This window comes from Lygodium microphyllum, chromosome 11 (genome assembly GCF_053477565.2).
Source record: "Lygodium microphyllum isolate KBCC chromosome 11, Lygodium_microphyllum_v1.1.10, whole genome shotgun sequence".
Classification (NCBI taxonomy): Eukaryota; Viridiplantae; Streptophyta; class Polypodiopsida; order Schizaeales; family Lygodiaceae; genus Lygodium; species Lygodium microphyllum.
In genome coordinates this window covers 126,215,889-126,229,328 of record NC_141145.1, presented here as the reverse complement: position 1 = coordinate 126,229,328, position 13,440 = coordinate 126,215,889, and positions in this window count along the sequence as shown.

Below are 13,440 nucleotides of genomic sequence, written 5' to 3'. Positions count from 1 at the left end.
GCACGGTCTTTGAATGGTGTCGCTTATATCGCCTCTCCCTGAACCCCTTGAAATGTCAGTTTTGGGTGAAGCACGGATGCATCTTAGGACACATGGTGTCGAAGAACGGCATTGCCACGGACTCCTTGAAGGTCAGGGTTATCGTTGACCTTGCACCCCCAAGTAATTACAAGGGAGTTCAATGCTTCTTAGGTCACACAGGATACTATCGACGGTTTATACTGAACTACGCGCTGATCGCTAGGCCATTGTACAAGCTGCTAATCGTCTTCGAGTGGACCGAAGCATGCCAACGGGAGTACGAAGAATTGAAAAAGGCTCTAACAACAGCACCGATTCTACGAGCCCCGGACTAGACCATTACCTTCCATGTACACATTGACGCCTCTAAGTTTGCCGTGGGAGCAGTGTTGTGCCAACCTGGTGAGCATAACTTAGACTACCCAATAAGCTTTGCTAGCAGACAACTCACTGAGACGGAGATGAATTATTCAACAACAGAAAGGGAGGGACTAGCCATGGTGTTTGCCGTGAAGAAATTCCGGCACTATCTATTGGCCACACCTTTCATTTTCTTCGTGGACCATCAAGCCCTGCTCTACTTAGTGAACAAACCTTGTGCTACAGGACGCATAGCTCGATGGCTCCTCCTACTCCTGGAGTTCGATTTCTCTGTGGTGGTACGAAAGGGAAAACAACATTACATGGCTAATCACATGTCCCATATACCCACAGGAGAAGCAGTTGGACAAGGCATCATTGATGAGTTACCTGACGCCCACTTATTCCACCTGTCCAGAGAGAGAGATCTATTTAAGGCTGATCTAACGCCATACTGGGCAGATGACATAGTCCAAGTGCTCGAGCACGGACTACTTGAGTGACCAATAGAAAAGGCACGACTTAGGCACTTAATCTTGAAGCTCCAGCCGTACCAGCTGATTGCAAGCCAACTCTATAGGTTGGGGCAAGACGGATTGCTACGTAGGTGTGTGTGTAAAAATGAGATGCATGATGTGCTCTTAGAAGCGCACAGCGGCATTGCAAGTGGACACTTTAGCGGAGACACGACAGCACGGAAGGTGTTGCAGTCCAAACTATGGTGGCCTACACTTTTTCGCGACGCCAAGCGATTTGTCAAGCATTGTGACGAGTGCCAGCGGGCAAAAGTTCCGATTCGTAAGGATCAAATGGAGTTAACTCCAATTATTGCTCGCCAACCCTTCGAAAAATGGAAAATTGACTTCATAGGACTAATCAGCCCCGCAGCGCAGTACTCACAAGCCAAGTACATCGTGGTGGCCACGGATTACCTCACGAAATGGGCAGAGGCAAGAGCAACACAAAAAAACGATGCTAGAACGACTGCCAAGTTCTTATGGGAGTAAGTGATCTCGCACTTCGCTTGCCCCATCGAACTGGTTAGTGACCAAGGCACACACTTCATCAACAAAGTGATAGCACATCTCCTATCCACCTTTCTTATCATCCATCGCAAATCCTCACCATACTACCCTCAGGCTAATGGCCAGGCAGAATCAACTAACAAAATTCTTATTAACATCCTGACTAAAGTAGTCTCAGCCTCAAGAAGCGACTGGGACAACAAGTTGATGGCAGCCTTGTGGGCCTACCGCACAGCTTATAAAACGGCCGTTGGACAAACCCCCTTTAGGCTGACCTATGGGACTGAAGCAATTCTACCAGTAGAATTCTTCGTCCCTAGCCTGAGAATAGCACTCCAAGAATGATGGGAAGGGAATGAAGCATGGACGCAACACGTGACCGAGCTGGAACGCCTATCAGAGACTCATCTTCTAGCCACCCACGCACTCATCTGCGAGAAGGCTCGACGAAAGATGTGGTTTGACAAGCATGTCAAGCAACGAGACTTTGAACAAGGGGATCTTGTTCTGCTATACTCGGTAAAAGGACACAAACAAAAGATGAAGTTCCGAGGACTAGGGCCTTTTAGAGTATGCATGATTGGTAGAACCGGGAATGTTGAGTTGGAGACACTTGACAGTGAAGGAGTAGGCTTTTTTAACGGCAACCACGTAAAGAAGTACTATCCTCCTTCCCATCCATTACATGAGTCACCTATGCTAGAAGCCCCATTGAACGTCTGCATGGCAACTGTAACCGACCTTATAGATCAGGACGAGGAAGCAGTGGCACTGGCATATCAACGAATCACAGTCACAGCAGGCGCGGTGTATTCTTTCGATGCCTTGATTGATGAAGGGGCCGACTACAACATCTTGACACATGACCATTGGACACGCATTAGTCAACCGACGCTACAACCCACTAATGCCAACCTCACCCCGTTTGGGGGTACTGCCTATTCACTCCTCGGGAAGTGCAAGGTACTCATTTCCCTCTTCTATATCTGTGTTTTGCTACAGGGAAGCCTCCTTCCTGCTAGGCAGCACCTTTATGAGCCATGCACTATCCTATCCCCCTTTCCCACTATATTCTTTTGGGGCTTCTAGCCCTCTATTGGCATTGATGGCATCTCCTAACCATGTGCCAATCCTACCCTCTTTACCCACATCCAACAAGCTAGATGGGATGAACTACCCTCTATGGTTATATCTCATGGAGTGTCTCCTCAATGACTATGACCTTTGGGATTTTGTTATTATCCCTATATCTTGAGCTATTATGGATCCTCATGATGGTGTGAGCACGGATCGGGCAACTTTATGGGATCGACAGAGCCCCCTCTTTTCTCCTTTTGAGTTGTATAGATTCTATGCTAGTGCATGTTAGATGTATCCATACTGCTGTCATTATGGATCCCCTCATTTAGGTCCAATGTTTCCTTCTTAAGGAACCAACTATTTATGAACAATTTGAAGATAACTATGAGAAATGCTAGAAAGGAAGAGACCACATCTTTAAAAAGATAGGTGTGCTACATTGAAGCAATCACTAAGGTTGCCAAAAACCATGGCTAGCTTGTAAAGAAGGCTTATTACTAACCACACAAGATGTAATGGTATTGACATTTAATGATTTTGTTCTTACTTTGGTGATGGTATTCTTCTCAGAGTGTTACAAGAAGTTGAAGATGTCATTAGTGACCAAGGACCAAGAGGAGCATTGAGTTCAAGCTAAGAATGAATAATTAAGGGAAAATTGGAAATATGGGTGATGTTCTTGTCTCTTCTTTTTAATGATTTGAAGTCAAAGCATGAAAGAGAACTTGTTAGTCAAAATAAAGGATGGCAATAGCATTAGTTTTAGGGATGACGAAAACATTACTAAGGCCTCTAGCCTAAATTTTGGCCTTGTAATTGGAATTGAGCCCTCAAGACCATTTGGTTATGAAGTCAAACTAGTAAACTTTCTCAATTAGGTGGTCCATAAAGTCCTGAATGAGGCTGCTCCATTGCTGGCAAGGCCCTTCAAAGAAGAAGAGTTTTCAAGTAGGATGAAAAATGGGGAAAGGCTTTAATAGACTATTGATCAAGGTCTTCCACACGTTATGAGATTCCTACTTAAATGACTCCTAGAGCCTACCAAAAGGAATCTTTAACCTCACATTGGTCAATGGAACTAAGTTCAAACCATTGGGAATATCCAAAGATTGGCTAGTGAGGTTGTGAGAATCCACTTTTGTGTAATCATTGTGGTCATGAGGGGTGTGGACTACAATCTTACCTTGGAAAGGCCTTGAATGAGAAGTGCCAAGCCGATAAAAGATTGGGGCAATGGGTTAATGTTCATCAAACATAGAATAGAATTGATAGAGGTTGAAATAGAAACATTGAAAACCTCACCTGTGGGCATGGATGTAATATACTCTCCAGCTAGGAGAGGCATGGAACCAAGTACTAGAGCCAAGTTATTGAACAAGTACATACCCTCTCTGAGGATAAAAAGGACTAGATGCACATCCTTGTGATCTCTTCTAAAACATTGTAAGAACAAATCCAAACTTGTCAAGTGGGGTGAATGTGGGTGTGATCAAATTTTTCCATGAATCCACTAATAAGGAGTTGATTACATAATAGTGCCCCCTTACAATTATCAATGCAACATACAAAATTAGGATAAGGCACTGGCTGAAAGGGTCCAATTCATTTTGCAATAAGTCTTACACAATATGGGTTTGTGTTTAGAAGATGCATTCATGCTGCTACCCAAAAATTAGCCTGATCTATGAAACACGCCTTTAATTTGGGTAAAGACTTTGTACTAATGCATGTGGATTTCAATAAATCCTACAATATTTGTTGAAACCCATAAGCCTAAAATGATGTGGTCCTAAAATCCTTGTGCTTTGTATAAGGCTTCATTAAGATGCTCAAGGTGTTATTTATAGCCAAGTATATGTTAATGGAGTAATGCCATCATACTTTCTTTTAGAGAGATCATTAGGGTAATGAGGCTCCCTTGCCCCTTTGCTTCTTGCATTAATTATTCAGCCTCTTCTTCATAGGATTGATATGAGGATTTGGTAGGAAGCTATTAAATGACTTCTCTTCCAAAAAGGTAACCACTATAGCATTGTTGCCAATAGACAAGAAACACTTTCTTGCATGCATATGAGTCATTTTTAGGGTTTTAAGGCTCATTGATCAATTAACTAGTGACCAAATCCATATTCCGCATAAGGGTTGAGCCACTAGGTTACTTATAATGTAGAATAAATTCGAGTTTAATCTCACACATCATGGTCATGTGTTCAAATACTTGGGATGCCCCTTAGGAATTGGCAGCACCATGAAACAAAGAGCATATTGCTAGCATGCAAAAGTTAATTCCAAAGTGGACCAATGCTCTTCCATACAATTGATTTTTGGTGGCAAATTTGGTTTTTCCTAAAGATGATGATGATTGCAACAAGACTCTTTGTAGCCATGACTTTCAAGTTCAAAAGGACAGCATGGGGGAAGTGGAAAGCTTTTTTGTTCCTTCTTATGGAACTGCAAAAAGGGAAGCAACAAGGGTACTCCCTCTTTGATATGATCACATCAAATAGATTATAGGGAAGCTGGGTATTCAAAATTTCAATGATAAAGCCGATAATTGTCAAGAAGAGGACAGGAGAGAGAGAAGAAGAGGAGAGAGAGAAAGACTACAGGAAGAGAGAGAAAGAGAGTGACAAGGAGAGAGAAATATTAGAAAAGGAGAGAGATAGAGACAAGAAGAGAGGAAGAAGGCATGAAAGCTTGGAGAGAGGTGAAGATGAAAGGAGACTTGTATTATTATCTGCTCCTCAAAAATCAAGTCCCTAACACCTTATATACCAGCCAGTGTAGCTAGTATTTCCCCATTATTAAATCTCCCTCTCTTACAAGGTAAACCTCATGCTTTGCTAATGGGATTAGAGAACTTTACACACTAATGTTTGAATGTCATAATTCTCTTGCAAGGGCATCAAAAAACATGAAGGCTCCACTAGAGCTAGAGGATTCTCATGTGGAAGAGACACCCATCAAGAAACATTTTATGTTTCTTTATGTGGTTGTACTCATGGTAGAATTCCTAAGTTGTCAGCCATGTTTAATGCACCTTTCTCCCTTGAGAAGATTCTTCACTCTTGTAGGATTATTCTAGCTAATTTCATGGGTGAGTATTCAAGGATTGTTCTTAGTAACACAATCACCATTCAAGGTAAGCAATATATTTGTGCAAATTAGTTTGCATACAAAGATATGTGACTCACTCAAAAAGATACCCAATAATGTTGAGATATTAGCAATCACACCTAATGTAGCCTCTTTGTATGAGGCAGTTTGGGATGAAGACATGCAGGCTGCTACAGGAATCCCATATGCACAGACAGGGAAAACTGTACCCATCCAACAACTATAAAGCATTGTACTTGACTACCACTTTTCATATGGAATGAATACATGATGACGCTTTTCTTTATCAGCTAGTGTCAGTCTTGTAATTGTAAGTCCTATACAAGATTGTGTTTATAAGTCCAAGCTTCCATCTTGGAACCTAATTCACTTGTGTAATAGTTGTGGTTTTCAATCAATGTCATCATGACTTTAGTCTATGCTTACAAGCCGCCATAGCCATGCTCTAGATCCGAATCTTCAACATGGTATCAAAGCTCAGCTGAGCATGGCTTAGCATGTCTCAGGTTTCCTCTCTACTCCTTCAGCTCCTCTTCATCCCTGGGCAGCTCAGGATCAATGTATGACTCATTTTTCAACTTCATCCTCAGTCAAAGCTTGTGGTAGCCATAGCCAGTCTGCACCCTACCTCCTTTGAGCCCTTGGATCTCTTCATAGAGGCCATCTCAGCCCACAATTCCTTCTGGAGAAACATTTCTCTACTCATGGCAAAGCTCGTTGCTACATCACAGTCCAACATTACTCATCGTTGAGCCCAACATTGCATGAATTTGAGCTCGCTGTCTATTTTGTGCCATCATCAGGTCATATTGTTGTCTCTGCGCGACCATAGGGAAATTCAAGGATGGCTCACGAACTCTTTTCCCATCAAAGGATTCATTAAATGATTCCCTCTATAGGCTGATATAAACAAAAAACCAGTCGACTGCTAAACCCTAGAAGAAGACTCCATAGCCATTTCAACATCAAGCTCTTGAAATTCTTCAGTTTCTCTCTCGTGCCACTCAAATCATCTACCTACCACTGATCTGAGTCCTACTTAGTGCCACAAAAGATTTGAGCATTTAATCAGGAAGATTTGGAAGACCTTGAAGATTTGAAGCACTAATCTGAAGGACAAGCATCAAGAATAGTGAGATTTCATGCTACCACTGCCTATGTTTTTTAAACACATTACAAGGCAACTTGGTTACTCATCATCTTCAGCCAGTTGAAGAATTTTTTAAAGTCATTCAAGATCAACTCCTTGCTAGCCATTTGGAGCTGATACCCTATCATGGAAATGTCAAATAAGAAGACTTTTATATGGCTATTTCCAATGAAGAGTAACATTACTCTTGTTGCTCATTATATAGAAGATGTTTTTACTCTACCTGTAGGAGGAAATGGAGCTGCGCACACTCAAGTGCAATCAATGATTCCATCTAAATATTTTGAAGACACTCCAACTACCTTAATCATCATGCAAACCTCAAAGATGATACCTTTGCTTGAGGGGGACCATAAAGAAAAGAACCAGATGACTAATGCAAGCAAAGCTGGACTACATCGACATCTGCAATGAACAGAAGATCTATGTCAAAAGAAATGCTAAAAACCGCAAGAGCCTCACGGTCCTTGATCCTATTTTTTACTGACTTTTTTATCCATGTAATGTCTAGCCCAAATGTCTTTATCATAAGCTTGTAAACTCCTCATGTGGCCTTGTACTATAGTCTCTGTAAGGCCCCTATTACAACCTCTGGATGACCATCATGTTTGTGGTACCCACATGTAGTTTTTTCTTCGATAGCCTCTGGTGTTTTGCCATGTTTTTAGTGTGCCCACACTTTGTAGGTGTTACTTTCACTAAAGCCTCTACACACTTTATACTTTCTGGTTGTGATTGAGGAGGGGTGTTGAGATATTAGCAATCACACCTAATGTAGCCTCTTTGTATGAGGCGGTTTGGGATGAAGACATGCAAGCTACAGGAATCCCATATGCATAGAAAGGGAAAACTGTACCCATCCAACAACTATAAAGCATTGTACTTGACTACCACTTTTCATATGGAATGAATACATGATGATGCTTTTCTTTATCAATTAGTGTCAGTCTCGTACTTGTAAGTCCTACACAAGATTGTGTTTATGAGTCCAAGCTTCCGTCTTGGAACCTAATTCACTTGTGTAACAATTGTGGTCTTCAGTCAATGTCATCATGAGTTTAGTCTATGCTTACAAGCCGCCATAGCCATGCTCTAGATCCGAATCTTCAACAAATAATGCCCTCACAGCCATGGATAACTACATAGTGCACTCAAAGAAGTTTAATTTATTTAAATCTTTATTTTCATTTTTATATTATTTGCATCTTCTTACCAATGATTTAGAGATATCGTATAGACAATGCATCTTGAGGATAGTGACCAATTCTATCATTTTGTCAAAGATGATGAAAAGCTAGAAGAGATAATACTACTTGATTCAAAATAAGAGAGAACCTAGGCTACTTTTCAAAGTTTTGATTCAATCTTAGCTAGTATCATCTATAACCTTGACATTACATACATGAGGTTGATGCATGTGAGAAAGAAAGCATGCCCATCCCATGCTTTCTTTCTTTACCATGTCAAATGAGAAATACTACATGCTATTGCATGACATAATGAACTTTCTAGACATCCTTGAAGACTATTGTCTTGTTGCCCTGGCCCAGTTTAGTGAGGCTAGGTGATGGACAATGAAGTAGACCTCCATCTCCTAGTTGACTCTAAAATCCAAGATGCAAAGGGGGTAAAGGGTGAGAAAATCCTCAAAAGGATATTCAATGAAACCATGGCTTATAAGGGTGCTATATTTGAAGAGAAAAGGATTGTAATTATCAAATAGCATGGTCTAGCCAACATGGGCACATTTGAGTCACCAACATGACAAGAGAATTGCAAGGGCACTATCCCTTTCTGGATGAGATATATGCTTAAAAGTGATGTAAATAAGTATATTTTTTCAATTATTATTAGTGAATTATAGTTCTTTGTTAATTTTCTCTAAGAATGGAGCTTTGCGATAGGTCCTAGTTTAAGATGACAAAGGCTTTCTTAAGTGAGCAGGAGGCTCAAAGCCATCCTCTATGCTAGCACCTCTAAGTCAATAGATCACAATAAAGATGTGGATCTCCCTCAATACATTGGTCAATGAAATTATAGAAAGATAACATATAAACAATCAATATAGCATGATCTACTTTAGAAAATATCAAGTTGTTCCAAATAATGACGTACAAGATATATGTGTATTTTAATATCATTAGCTTCCATAAAGATTTCTCTACAAACAATGCAAGGCTTCCCCTATTTGTGTTGAAAGTGTTAATGATGCTTTGTGGTAGCTATGAGCTCCCAATAAATGGTCAAAATCCATTTGCATTACAAGTATTTGGGCTTGGGTATGGGTGTCAATCATTAAGGACTAACTCCCTATTCCATCTCATATGCTACTCATGCTTTTGCAATGGGATTCAAGGAGCCAGAAATTTGCACCCTTGGGAAAAACATATGATTTTTGTGAGGGAAAAATGTGAAAAGACACGGGATCTAGAGCATGGCAATGGCTATGGTGGATCAAAGAGGAAGATTAAGCTCATGATGACATAGACACGACTTGACCTGTTACACAATTGAATTAGGTTCCAAGATTAATACTTGGACTCATAAACACAATCTTGTGTATAAGACTGACAATGACCAAGACACTCTCTGAAATGGGAAAGCATCATGATATTGCATTCATCATATATCAAAAAGTGGTAGTCAAGTACAATGCTTTATAGTTGTTGGATGGGTAACAGTTTCCCTTTCTGTGCATATGGGATTCAATCTGCCTGCATGTCCTAAGCCCAGAACTGCCTTATACAAAGAGGCCATAGTGGGTGTGATTGCAAATATCTCAACACCCCTCCTCAATCACAATAAAAAAGTACAATGTGTGTAGAGGCTTTAGTGAGAGCAACACCTGCAAAGTGTGGGCACACCATAAACATGGCAAAGCACCAGAGGATGTTATAGAAAAGACTAAGTGTGGGTACCACAAACATGGTGGACATCCAGAGAGGCTGTAAAATAGGGGCCTCACAAAGTGTACAGAGGCTGTAATACAAGGCTACATGAGGAGTTTACAAGCTTATGACATGAAAATTTTGGGCTAGGAAATACAAGGCTAAAGAACTCAATAAAAATTTGGGTCAAGGACCGTGAGATCCTTGCAGTTTTCAGTATTTCTTTTTATATAGATCTTCAATTCATTGCAAGTCTTATTGTCGGTGTAGTCCACCTTGCTCTTTTTGATCTTGTACTTATTCTTCACTTTGCTTGCAGCTTCAGTCTTCATGTCAATGTCCCCCTCAAGTAAAGACATCTCATTCTTTGGCATGTTGAGTAGAGTTTCTAGAGCATCTTCAAGGTTTTCAAATAAGATCATTGATTGCTCTTTAATGTAGGTAGATCCAACATTACCTGCAAGTGATGCAAAAACAAGACTTCTATGTAGTGCAAGTGAGCAACAAGAGTAATGTTGCTTTCCATCCACATTAAGATCTTCTTGTTCATCATTGTCATAACCAAGGATCAGCAGCAAATCAACTCCAAAATTCTCAGATTTTATCAGTGGAAGAGCGATTTTACAATGTGTCAAGAGACATAAGTAATGACAGTGTGAAAACGCACTATGTAAAGACTATGTTTGAGTTGATGTTGAACTTGAGTCTTCTTAGCTCGGGGTCATCGATCCTTCTTGGATATTTCGAGGTCCTTCCCCTCCTTGATTTGATGTTGGGACAATAGATCAGAGTGCCAATGGGTTGCTCCAGGTGGCAAGAGAGAGAAAATGATGAGATTTTTAGGCTTAGGTGAAAATGGCTATGGAGTCACGGTTAGGGTTTCTGACAGTGGCCTTGTTTTTTTTTGACATTGCAGAAGCTATACTTGATGATTTTTGAAACTTTTTTCATGAAAAAAAGCTGACTTGATGCTCTATCAAAGCCATATGAGCATCTTGACGATTGGTTTTATAGCTCGTCACGTGCAGAAGGGCGAAACGTAGCACATTTTTGTCAGTGATATGAAAATTTCGTAATGCCACGGCCAGCGAGCAGTAATGTCAATGATTTGTGTGATGATAGGCTACGTCTTGAGTTGAGGAATGATTCTCTAGAAGAAAGCAAGAGGAGATATGCTTTATATTGAGAGATCCAGGGACTCCAAACAAGGTATGTCCTATGTGTCATAGTTGCAAGCCATGGCAATGGCTGAGAATTTTTACAATGCTGAGCCTATGGTTATGGGATGTCAATGATTGAGGTGACAAGAAGAAGCTCTGGAAGTAGGAGAACACTTTTTTAGAAGGAAGCTCCAGGATATTTGACCTATGGAGTGAGATATAAGATCTTCAAGCTGAGAGGGTGTAGTTGGCTATGGCTACCATGGAAGCTCAAGTGAAGGTAGAGTTGAGAGATGAAGTCATGGGCTGGAACCTGAGCTGACCAGAGTTGAAAAGGGACTAAGAGATAGCAGAGAAGAGCTAAGCCGAGCTGAGCCATGCCCAACTGGGATCTGATACCATGTGAAGTATCTAGAGCATGGCAGTTGCTATGGTGGATTGAAGAGGAAGATTAAGCTTATGATGACATAAACACGACTTGACCTATTACACAAGTGAATTAGGTTCCAAGATTGAGACTTGGACTCATAAACAAAATCTTTTGTATAAGACTGACAATGACCAAGACACTAACTGAAATGGGAAAGTATCATGATATTGCATTCATCATATATCAAAAAGTGGTAGTCAAGTACAATGCTTTATAGTTGTTGGATGGGTAGCAATTTCCCTTTCTATACATATGGGATTCAGTCTGCCTGCATGTCCTAAGCCCAGAACTTCCTCATACAAAAAGGCCATAATGGGTGTGATTACAAATATCTCAACAAAAAAGGAGTGCTCCTATAGAATTACTACCTCCAACTGTGGTGGCACTAGTCATAGAGCTACCAACGTCACGGGGCAAAGGTGATAACCACGAGAAAAGGCTTGAAAAGAATATGGAGCTACTTTCTTTGAGCCCATATAGACATGGAAAATAAAGCTTTGATCCTTGAGTAAATGGTTCAACCATCCTTAACATTGGTTTGAAGGCTTCCCCTTCACCAATAAAGCCATTTCATTTTATTTAATATGTTTTGACCCCATTGGTCTATCTTATCCCCAATCTAACAAATAAGATGATGCTTCTATTTCAAGAATTGAAGGACTTCCTTTTAAGAAAGATCAAATATTTAAGTATAACAAAATTACCTTTTTGTTTCAACTCCATTGAGGTACCTTGCTAGACAACTTTCTAGCAAAAAGGTTGATGCTTTTCTAACCCTTGCTAGTTTCAGAGGTTAATCTATGTTTACCAGTTGATTTTTTTATGAGATAACTAGGATAATACTTGGACATTATTACTTATATTCTTAATTGGTTTTTCTATCATGTAAAAAGTAGAAGTTAACTTTGATTTATCACAAACTTTCTAAATCAATCATTTCACCATTACAATATAAACATCCAATTGATTAAGAAGTCCTAAGTATAGACTAGGTACTATCATGAGAGGGTTATTTCTATTGGAATTTCCTCCAAATCACTTGTTTTTTAATCCATCTACTTGCTCTCAAATTTCCATAACGATCTTGGGGTATCAAGTAGCCACAAACTATATTTTTAACATTATTCATCTAATATTTTCTATTATGGTTACACCAATATTACCTTTTGGAATATAAAGGAAACACCTAGAAGTGTGATAGAAACATCACTTATATGTGCAACCTCTTATCCGGCTCCAATGTTCCTCCATTTTGGAGCCATCTTCTACATGCAAATTCACCTAGCATGCCCCTCATTTTGCTCCACCTTAGGAACTTTAAGGCTTGTGCTTCCTCAATTCAAGGCTCATCAAGGTAGAAGGATAAGCTCTAAGGAACTATAGGGTTTGGTCAAGTAAGAAGAATTTTTTGCTTATGAGGTGTAAGCGTTGGTAGAAAGAAAAAGAGGAAATATGAAAGACTTTGGAGGGTTTTTTTATGTGTTTTTGGAAGACAAAAAAAGACGCAACAAGGGTAAAGGTAATAATGATAGGAAATGGAGAGGGATTGGTATAGGAAGTTGGGATTGATTTGGGAGTGGGTGGATGAAGCAAGGAGAGTGGTTCATGGGCAAGGTGGTTTGCAAGGAGAAGGATGAGATGAAGTGGCTTGATGCTTGAACCTTGGATCATAACCCTCTTCCACTTCAATCTCTCATTCTCTCTTTCTTACTCTTCCTCTATCTCCCTCCTCTCTCTATCTCTCACCACTCACTCTCCCTCTCTATATATCTCTCACACTCTCCTACTCTAACTTCCTTCTCTCTCTTTCTCTCTCTCCATACACACACACACACGTATATAGCTCTCTCTCTCTCTCTCTCTCTCTCTCTCTCTCTCTCTCTCTCTCTCTCTCTCTCTCTCTCTCTCTCTCTCTCTCTCTCTCTCTCTCTCTCTCTCTCTCTCTCTCTCTCTCTCTCTCTCTCTCTCTCTCTCTCTCTCTCTCTCTCTCTTGTGGACCAATACTTTGAAAAATTACAAATAGCTCATAAGTTGTATGGGTTAAGGATTTTATAGCCCTTACCCCCCTCCCCCTCTTCTTTCATCATGCTTTTTTGACTCCACAACTTCCTTTACTCATGCTCATGCTTGTGTGTGATCTTGATTTATCATATTTTGCAAGTAGCTTTGTGGATTTTTGGAGCTTATATAGACATTGAGGCTAATATCA